The 10,821-nt window shown below is 37.7% G+C and overlaps 1 pseudogene; it reads right to left on the minus strand.

Annotated features, from left to right (window-relative positions):
* Positions 1-4,961: 4,961 nt before the first annotated feature.
* Positions 4,962-5,911, minus strand: LOC129076545 (olfactory receptor 52R1-like; annotated as a pseudogene).
* Between the last annotated feature and the right edge of the window lie 4,910 nt (positions 5,912-10,821).

Here is a 10,821-nt window from a genome sequence, read left to right on the forward strand (position 1 = left end):
TCTTTAAGTTAGCTGTAATTCCCGTTTGGTCCTGGGAGGTTAGTGTAACTTTCACTTTCTCCTTTGCCATCTTGGGTCTCAAGGCTCTTTCTTTAGTAGCTGCCACTTAAAGCATTGATATTGCCAGTTAGTCAATAACTCAGTAATGCAGTTTGGGTTCATGTACTCTTTTGCCTTGTGAAAATTAGAGCTCCCGAGAAACCAAAAAATGATTTACTTATTCTTTTTAAATCCTACATGAGACCTTTTTAGACTATAGTATCCCTCATTCGCTTATTTGTTCATGTTAACAAATATTTAAGCACTTACTCTATTCCAGGCTGCTAAGTGTTGGACATGCAGCAATAAGAATGATTTGGTGGCTGCCTTAGAAAATCCTCTACCACTAGAAAGACAACAAAAAACATGTTTGTTGAAGATTAGTAAGACAAAAGACACACAGAAGAATAAGTATTGAAAAAAATTACTGAATGATTGCATGACCTTCTCCCATGTGGATTCAAGAACACCAGCTTCAAAAATAAGTTTTATTGGTAATTCAAGCCACCACTCCAATTGGTCCAGAGTGTATACCACCACATTATGGACTTCTCTCTTTCTTTTCCAGAACAACACTAACTCTTCCCGCAACAGCCTTTCCCCTCCTGACATCTTGGTTACACCTTCCTGCTGCAGTGACCATGCACATATCAGTGCTGTTTCTGATGGTACGAGAACCGTTGCTGCAGATTGTAAACATCCACTGAGCCCTTTGTACTGCATTCAGGAAGCCAATTAAAATGGGGGGCCTGTCTCTATGTCCTCCCCTCTGGCCTTGATCCTCTTTTAAAACATGAAGTTTAAAAATGGGGCCGTCACATTTAAGAAACAAATTTGCATAAACCTTTGTTAACGCTATTATTATTTTATTTTTCAATTACAGTTCACATTCAATATTACTGTGTATTTGTTTCAGGTGTACAGCATAATGGTTAGACGATCATGTACTTTACAAAGTGATCCCCCCGATATTCCACAAATTTCTTTTTAAATCTCTTCCTAGTGTGCATTGTTGCACAACTCCAGGGACATCATTAATATGGAACACCATGTGGGTGTCTCTTCATAATTAAACAATCCACAACTCTCTATTTACAAGCCTTTGTAAGAACCTGCAGCTGATTTCTTACCTAGGGGTCTGGGTTTTTTTGTTTGTTTTTTTTTGTTTGTTTATATATTGTTCATTTCTTTGTCTTCTTTCCCCACTTTCTGGCTCTGCAATACACCCAAGGATGTTACTTAGATTATTTCATTTCTGTTTCCTCATCTACAGAACATAACTGGATAATTACAGCTACTTGTACTATGGCATGTGTAGTGATACATGGCCTGTAGGAAACCTCAGGGCTGGTAACTATCTGGCGGGTGTCCAGATGTTAGAGAATCCCCAATCTTTTTCATGATGGTCTATACCTAAGAGAGACAATTGAGAATCAGGACCCAAAGATGAGACGGCAGGTTTATTTGGCCGGGGATGGGGTGAAAGGTGGGATCTGCAGTCAGGCAAGGTGCTTCCTTGGGCCTTTCTGTCCCTCCTCAGGCACTGGGAGCTCTAGGCTCAGAAGAGAGAGCAGGAGGAGTCAAAGACTTCAGGATTAGCAAACTGAGAATAAACAGCAAAACCCATAATCAAACCACTAGGGTGCAAAGCAGAGAATGTGATGAGAGCAGATTGTGCCAGGTGTTGTGAGAACATAAAGGAGAAGATTTTAGGATGAAAAATAAAATTTTAATGTCCAGAACCTCAGCACCAAACACAGTATTGTCACACATTAAGTGGAGGAAGAAGACATGTTTGTTGAATTTGAGTATGAAATGTCACTATACACCAAGCAGATTAGACAATACAGATGAAACATTTCTCTTTTGAAATTACTTTAGTAATAAGCCCTGAGATCATGGCTCGGCTCTGAGTAATGTTTAAGAACTAGGAGAAGCTGACCTGCCAAGGACTGCTTTTGTTAAGTTCTGTCTGGTCTTAGTCACTATATCACATTAGAGATGTGCATCATGTGAGAGAGTAGAGACATGGTGATGATGCTGCCCCCTCCTAAAAATGGGAAATTGAGTCTCTCATTCAAAGTGCTCAGGGGGGTAATTTTTGCAAACGACTTCAGAGAAGCTTGAGTTGAGTTACAAATTTGATGCCCTGGACCCACTGGTTCTTCAGGTCATATAGAAGGCAATCATCTATTTTCACTGATTGATAATACTTAAGCTTTCTTCTAATCGTGGTAGATCTGCATGACTTAAGTTATTTTTTTTAAATATTGATGCTGTAACTGTAGGTAGTCAATGAGCTTATTTTGGTCGTCTTATACTAATGAGATGCTCTGACTGACAATTTCTCTTGTCTTCCACTCTATTCCCACCCTCTTACAGAATACTTGGTGCAGAATAATTGCTTGATAGATAAGTTTTGTGTTCCCAACATTTTATATTTGTTAACAAAAAGAAGTGAATGAACGAAAATTGTTACTTACATCACAGATTTATCTTATCTGACTAACAAAATCTTTCAAAATCTCCGTGGTAACAATTAAAGGAGCTTTTAGGACTGAGATGTCTGGTATCCAGTTTTGTACAAATAAGGTGAAAATTAACTTGTAAGTACCATCTTGCAGTCATTAGTGGAATTGCTGGGACAATGATATTTGGCACATATGATTAAATCATTCATTCATGTTGCTAGTGTTTTTGCAGTGAGATAGGTTTGGGACTAGAATAACAGGCAAGCATGCAGTGTTTTTATGGAATTTTTATTCAAGTCAGAGAAACAGATGATAAATAAGTAACTTAAATAATTACATATTGTGTTAAGATAAGGAGGAAAAAATATTCGTCTTGAAAGAAAATTATAGGCAGCAGGATCTAATTGAGGTATATAAGTTAAGAAACGTCTTGCTAATAAGATGGTATTAATTGAGACCTAAAGGATGATTAGAGGGAAATAGAATGTCCTAAAAAAGAACAATGGGACAAAGTGGGATGATAAGGGCAAAGCCCTAAAGCAGGTTAAGTGGTTGATGTGTTTGGAAATAAAGACTAGGAGGGTTGAAACAAAAGAGAAAAGTAACAATATACCAACTGAGAGATGTTGAAAATATATAATGCTCGGCAATAATAAGAAATGAACTACTCCTTCATGTAAGAGTATGGATTGATTTGAAAAATCTTTATACTGAGCAGAAAATACCACATAAAAAAATGCATCATTTATTCTACTATTGATATCAAGTTCTAGTGAGAGAAAAATTAATTTACAGTGGAAGAAATTGTATCAGCATCTACCTGTTTGGGGTGGAAGGAAGTGATTGACTACAAAGAGGTAGGAGAAATCTTTATGAAGTGATGGAGATGTTCTGTATCTTAATAGGGCTGGTAGCTACAGAGGCATTTACATGTGTCAGAATTCATCAAACTGGGTATTACAATATTTGCATTTTATTATCACAAGTTATACAATAATGAAGTTAGTTTGAAAAAGAAAAAAACAGGGAGACTTGCAATCATTAACTAATTTGCTGATAAGGGAATCAAGATCCCTTACAAGTATAAAATTTTGGAATTATGAAAATGATCCTGCAGAATACCCATTAACTTCTGTGGGAAACTTTAGGCTCCAAAAGATATTTCTTTTAGGAGAAGGAAACATTTTGCTGATTCTTCTTAAAGCACCTTTATCTGATGCTGGTTTTAGTAATATATGAGCCTGAATGCTAGAACCTTCTTTACTATTATCTTTGACCATAGTTTATCACCAAGAGTGGTAAATGAAGATAAAACTATAGTTATTTTCAGAAGAGAATCTCCTTCCTCAATCTTTTCCCAAACTTCTTCATTCTGAAATCCATTATCATTGGGAAATCAGCACTTTTGCAAAGAGGGACCAACTCAGAACACCTAATTCTAATTGTGAGCAGCCTCAATCAGTTGAGATTCTGAAAATTTTACATGTAGACTTTTAAGCTTTTCTGAAACTTAATCTATTCTACAGCTCTTCATCCTTCCAGATTGCCCACAGCACTTCCCTAGACTTTGGCACTCAATTAACCTCTTCTGTACACTTTATTGTTTCAATTACTTGTTTTCATACTAAAACTAAAGCTTCTCAATTGAAGATAATTTTAAAACAATACATGAAGTTGCAAAAATTAATTAAAATACCACAAATCTCATTACTCTGAGCAGCTGTTATTAGCATTTGAGTGCATTTTCTGAATCTTTTTCTAGGCATATATATTCCTTTTTGGAATTGGCACCAGCATTATGGGAAAAACATTTTTCTTTTACTATTATACCTTGACCATTTTCACATCCTAAGACACTCTTTGCAAATATAATAATTAAATGATTTGTAATATTCATTTGTTCATTTCTTCATCTAGTTTCTTATACATTAATATTTTAATGCTTTTCTGTTTTCCTTGTTATAAATAATAAATCTGTACATGTCTTGTACTTTTTCTTCCTAAGATTGTGTTTCTATAAAAGGATTCCAATATAGGGAAAGTATATGCACTTTTAACTGTTTTGATGGAAATTTCTATACTCCTTTTTAACAAGGTATCCCAACTTATCCTTTTACAAACAATTTAAAAATAATTTTCACCTTAGTGGCTTGTGTAAGGCGACATTCTTTTAAAATAGTCACTCATTTTAGAAGTAAAAATTCTTTTTTCTGTTTTCTTGTGATGACGAACATAGGTCAACTAAGCATTTATTAACTGAATCTCTTAGAGAACTCTAGTTCTGGGCTACCTGAAAAGTGTTTCCTTTTGTTTTTTAAAGGTTGCCAACCCCTGAGTCAGCTGTTCACAGAGATGACTTAGTGATGATATGTGATGGCCAGGCAAACTTTCTGCATTTCTGTCCCCAGATCAGTAGGGCAGTTGTGTTGGTTGTGATGCTGTGCCCCTGGCTCATAGGTCTTTCCCACAACATCCTTGAATAACCCTGTCCCTGATTTGCTTGGTTCTAACTCCATAGATGATGGGGTTGAGCATGGGAGGGACCAGTAGATAGAGATTAGCCAACATGATGTGAACCACTCGGGGCACATGATGACCGAAGCGGTGGGTGAGAAAAGTAAAGAGGGCTGGGATATAAAAAGCCAAGATGACACAGATATGGGAAGCACATGTGCCAAAAGCCTTGAGTTGGGCTTCCTTAGAGGGCAACCCCAGCACAGCCCTCAAGATCATCACATAGGATACACTGATGACAATCAAATCGAAGCCAACCACGGAGAAGGCCACAAAGAGCCCGTATGCACGATTTACTCTTGTATCAGCACACACCAACTTCAGCACAGCCATGTGCTCACAGTATGACTGAGGAATGACCTGGCTGGGGCAGAAGGGCATGCTGGCGACCATAAAGCAGAAGGGGCTCACCCATAACAGCCCTCTCATCATCACAGCTGCCCCCCAGTTTCCCCACTACAGAGGGGGGTCAGGATACTAGAGTAACGAAGTGGGAAGCAGATAGCCACATAACGGTCCAAGGCCATAGCCATGAGCACTCCAGACTCTACAGAAGCAAAGGCATGGATGAAGAACACTTGGATGAGGCAGGCATGATATTCAATGTCATGAGCGTGGAACCAGAGAATAGCTAGCATTTTAGGTTGGGTGGAGGAAGAGAGGACCAGGTCAGTGATGGCCAACATGGCCAGAAAGAGGTACATGGGCTCATGCATAGTGCGGTCAATTCGAATTACGTGAAGTACAGTGATATTGCCAACTATAGCCACAATATACATGGCACAAAATGGAAAGGCAATCCAAAATTGGGAATTCTCAAGTCCTGGGATCCCAAGCAGGATAAAGGACACTGGATGAGAAGAGCTGTTCCCTGAAGCCAACATCATGGGGTAGTTAAATTGTCCTCCATCAGAAAGGCAATCTACTCTGCACAAGTGATAAAGATAAAATAAAAAAATTATTATTCATAATCTTTTGAAAGGGGCAGTTGAATAATAGGGCAATTGGGTTTAATGATAAATTGGAATAACTTCAACTATTTTAATAAAGTTTTGCAATATAGAGTGATGCTACTCTTTACTATTCATATTTATGCCATTCAAAACAGGTTCAGAACATTCTAGCTATAAGTGTGATTTTTTTTAATAAGAATCAATATTTGTCTCAGAAGTAGATCTGCTAAGGGAAAACTATCTTGACACATAATGTCATAGTAATTCTCATCATTTTATTCTTTATGACAACTGATTTGTTTTACTTTTACCCTAAGTCCTTTTTATCCCTGTGTTAGGCCACTTAGGCCACTTTCAGGGTAGGAAGCCAGTTGGGAAACACAATAAATTAGTGCCAAGTACATGACTCCACACTCCGTACTTTTGGTCACACACACCACTGCCTTGCTCGATAATGATTGATAAGGACACTTGCCCTAGTGGAGTAAAACAGAGGTCGTTGCCTCATCATGACAAAGACAGACATGAAAGGTACTTGCAAAATTAAATATGAATATTATAGACAAATCTGCTTTTGGACCCAGAATGTCTGCCACTTCACTGGAGTGGCTCTAGGATATGCTCCAGGTTAGTTTCCTGGGTATGGGCTGCTTTCTGTAAGAAGACATCTTTATTAGTTTCTGCTTATGAGCCTTAATGGAGAACTTACCTATTTCCAGGTTGCTTTCCTGGGTATGGGCTGCTTTCTGTAAGAAGACATCTTTATTAATTTCTGCCTATGAGCCTTAATGGAGAACTTACCTGGGGGGTGGTAACTCTACTCAGCCAGAGTTCTACTACACACAGTGTGTTTCCCCTTTCACAAGCTAGTTTCTCTCCTCTGCTTCATCCACACCCCACACTCTCCAAGTGGCCTTCTCACAGTCCAGAGCTCTCCCATACGAGATGCTTCTCAGCTTCCTCACTCATTGCCTCTGGTTTTCTAAGGTTTTCTTTCTTGGATGAACAATGAAGGGATAAAGCTGACCTGGGATCCACGTCTGAAGTGGGATGGGGATGCCATTGACAGGTGCTTCTCTTTTCTCTCTGCCTTTTCTGCTTCTATACCATTAAGTCTGGTGCCCTATCAGCAATTTTGTTATTGTTTTTTTTCCTCTCAGACTTATACACTCAATACATGCAGAGTTAAGGCTATAAGTCATGGAGAGCAGAAGGGAGTTAATCTTCAGTCATTTCTGTGCAATGCCTGAGGTTTTCAATAGTGTTTTTGAGGAGAAACGCAGGTTATCAGGTTGCATCTGGGTCAAGTCATCAAGATTTTAATTCCATAAAGCGGGGAAAGGAAGAGTATTATACTTCCCCTTTTTGCCCAATGTTCCTTCCCCGCTTCCCTAAGTTTAAATATGTTCTCCCTTTCCACCCTCCATGGGCTAGAATACTAGAATACTTGTGAGCATAATACATAGTGAAATTAAGTTATCTTTTTCAAATTATAGCTAGGGTGATCACACATATGAGTGAATCTGGGTGAATCTGAGGTTCAATTTTTCTTTTCCTCCAAATACAATCTAACTTTTGAGAACTTGGCATAGCTGTTGCTTCAGCAAATACGGTTATGAGAACTACATTCTCACAATAATGGAGCTCTGCTTTCATCTGTGAAAATGGGCTAAATCTAGCTGTGGTACCCTCTGGCTCTGCGGGGACTCAATTACTTCACTCATTATGTAGAAATAGTTGTGTTCATTAGTTCAATGGTGTTACTCAAACCTAAAAAGGATGAAAGATAAAATGGGCTCAGATCTTGCTAAGAAATTGCTCCAGGCATATTTAGATTCTCTTTTCTCACTTCGGGGCATCTAAAACTACAGCATGGAAAAAAAAAAAAAAACGCTGGAGCAGGATGAGGTTCAGATACAACCACCTTTGTGGAGGAATTGCACATAGAAGTGGTCTTTCTATTTTTCTAGAGTTTTCCTGAAAAACACTGCGAGCAGTGCAACTTCACTCCCTCTCAGAAGGAAGCTCAGCAGCCGTGGATCTCTGGATATGGAGCCCCCAGTGATCAGGCAATTCTGCAGAGTGCACACCTTGATCCCAGCTTCTTGGAGCCTCTGTGAGTCCTACTGCTCTCTTAGAAGAGCAGAGGTGACAGGGGCACAGGGGAACCACTCACCTTTAGCTCTGAACAAGCCTCTCATGACCATAAGCTGTTCTAACAGACTCCTGGGATTCAGCCCTTAGCAGGGACCACATATTGGAGCCTATTTAAAGGTCCATTAATCTCTGGCCTTTGCTTTCCCCCAAGCATTATTCTCCTGCTCCTCCTCAGCCCCACTACCTTATACACTGGCTTCCTCTGAGACTAGAGACTAAAGCTGGAAGCATTAACCCCTAACATTCCTATCTCCTCTGTGTACACAAGTACAAATGCAGGGGATTGGAATACATGTGTCAGATGGTGTGTGGTTGATATTATAATAATTTGGGCTTATTTGTATGAATATAATTTTTGATAGAGTATATATATTTACAATTGAATAGTTATTTTGTGCAATGTGAAAGTGTGTTGATGTCATGTGGCCTTTATTTATGTAAGAATAGATCAATTCATTATTGAAAAAATGGTAAAGAAAACAGAAATAGCTCCAAACATAATTAACTGATATTCAACAGAGATATCAATGCAATTCAGTGACAGAAAAATGTCTCTATGGATAGTAGAACAATTGGATATCTGCATGAAAGCCAAATGAACCTCAACTCCCACTTTAATGCAATAAAATTTTAATTTTAATGTAATATACACCTACATTTATAAGTTAAAACTATAAAGATCTAAAATAAGAAAAATAGCTTTGGCTGGTGTGGCTCAGAGGATTGACACCAGTCCGCAAACCAAAGGGTCGCTGATTCGATTCCTAGTCAGGGCACATGCCTGGGTTGCAGGGCCAGGTCCCAGTATGGGGCGTAAAGAGGCAACCACACATTGATGTTTCTCTCCTTCTTTCTCCCTCCCTTCTTGTCTCTCTAAAAATAAAGAAATAAAATCCTTAAAAAAAATAAAGAAGAAAAATAATATTGTCATGAACTTGAGAAAAGCAAAAGATTTTTTTAGACAGGACACAAAATGCATTAACCATAAAAGAAAGAAATTCAACATTAACTTCATTTTTAAAAAGTCTACTTGCCATGATAAAGGTGAAAAGGTAAGCCACAGATAGAGAAAATATTTCCCATGCTTATAGCTGAAAAATAAAGGCTCACAATCAATTAATAACAACTCATTAAAATTGTAAGCAAGTGATTAAAAAGGTATTTCATATTTCACAAGGGAGGTAAATGATTGGATAACATATATGAGAAAAGGTACTCAACATCATTATCATAGAGAAATGAAAAAAATCACACCGCAGTGAGAACCAATACAAACTCATTAGAATAACTAAAATCAAATACAATGACAACACTAAGTATTGGCAAAAACGTGGGGCAATGGGAGTACCCACACACTGGGTATAGCCACATCAGGAATATTTCTGGCAATTTCTTTAACCCTATTAAAGTTAAACATAAACATTTTTTTGACCAAAGAATTTCACTTCTAGTTGCATAGCTTAAATAAATGGTTTATGTATACACCAAAAATGTTAAAGAATGTTTACAATAGCTGTACTCATAACAGGTAAAATGTGGAAACAACTGCAATATCTGTCAATCAATTAGTTAAACACAGTTTGCTACATTTGGTCAATAGAATACTACTCAGCGAATAAGGAAAAAGAAGAAAGAACTAGGGGGAAATGTCTATATAGAAATAATATTGTGTAATTTCAAAGCACCAAAGATGAAGAGTAGAGCTTAATGCTTTAAAGTAGGGAGATGAGTTACAAAGGAAGGCCGGTAAGTTTAAATTTTTTTTCTCCTCACATGCCTAGCTGTGACTAGGTGAGGTTGTTTAATAGTTTTTACATGCCAGATTGTATTCTGAAGGCTTTAAAACTACATAATTACTTATTCTCTACAACAACTCCATAAAGTAAATATCAACATTCTCATTTTACAGGTAGAGAATAAACTAAGGTTAAGTTTTTACAGTGTAGTTATACAGACCCAGAATTTTATCTCGTCTTACTATTTTTAACTAAACCTTAAAATGTTCAGCAAAAATTATTTAAGCCTAACAATTCTACCTAAAGCCAATCTATCAATAAAGTCTAAGAGCAAAAATATATATATTTTAGACAGGAACACAGAAAATTTATCATTTTCTACATTCATTTTTTTTTCTGAATAAAACTGGAGTGTGTGTTTCAGCAAAATGAAACAGATATTCAATAAAGTTCAACTATTTGTTAACAAAGTATGAGTGGAAATTACTTAGGGGTACCATGTAATGTAATACCAGGAAAGCACCAATTCAATATGAGGGAAGGCGTCCAAAAATACTGGCATTGTCTTCTGGAGGGTGGACCTCTTGTAGTACTAGCTTCCCCCACTAGGTGAGTGTTCTAGGAACCCATCTGTATCAGTGCGCCAGCTGGCATTGTGGTGAAAGGCTGCCTTTGACTTCAGTGAATTTTTTTTTGAAGGTTCAACATGTTTGCCCATTTCATGTTGGGTAATTTACAAGTGTAGCTGCCAAACCGCACTGATGATTCAGCAGTTTTTGACCAAAAAAAACAGCATGACCCTCATGCCCCACCCTCCCATTCACCAGATCTCTCCCCCAGTGACTTTTTTTTGTTTGTTTCTTGGCCGAAAAAAGTCCTTAAAGGAAATGTTTTGCTGATGTGAAAGAGGTGAAAACAAAAAATGGCAGAAGCACTAAAAGGTATCAAAAT

Source organism: Pteronotus mesoamericanus, unplaced genomic scaffold, assembly GCF_021234165.1.
Source record: "Pteronotus mesoamericanus isolate MK-2021 breed Mesoamerican mustached bat unplaced genomic scaffold, CSHL_Meso_final contig_594, whole genome shotgun sequence".
In the NCBI taxonomy this organism is placed as follows: Eukaryota; Metazoa; Chordata; class Mammalia; order Chiroptera; family Mormoopidae; genus Pteronotus; species Pteronotus mesoamericanus.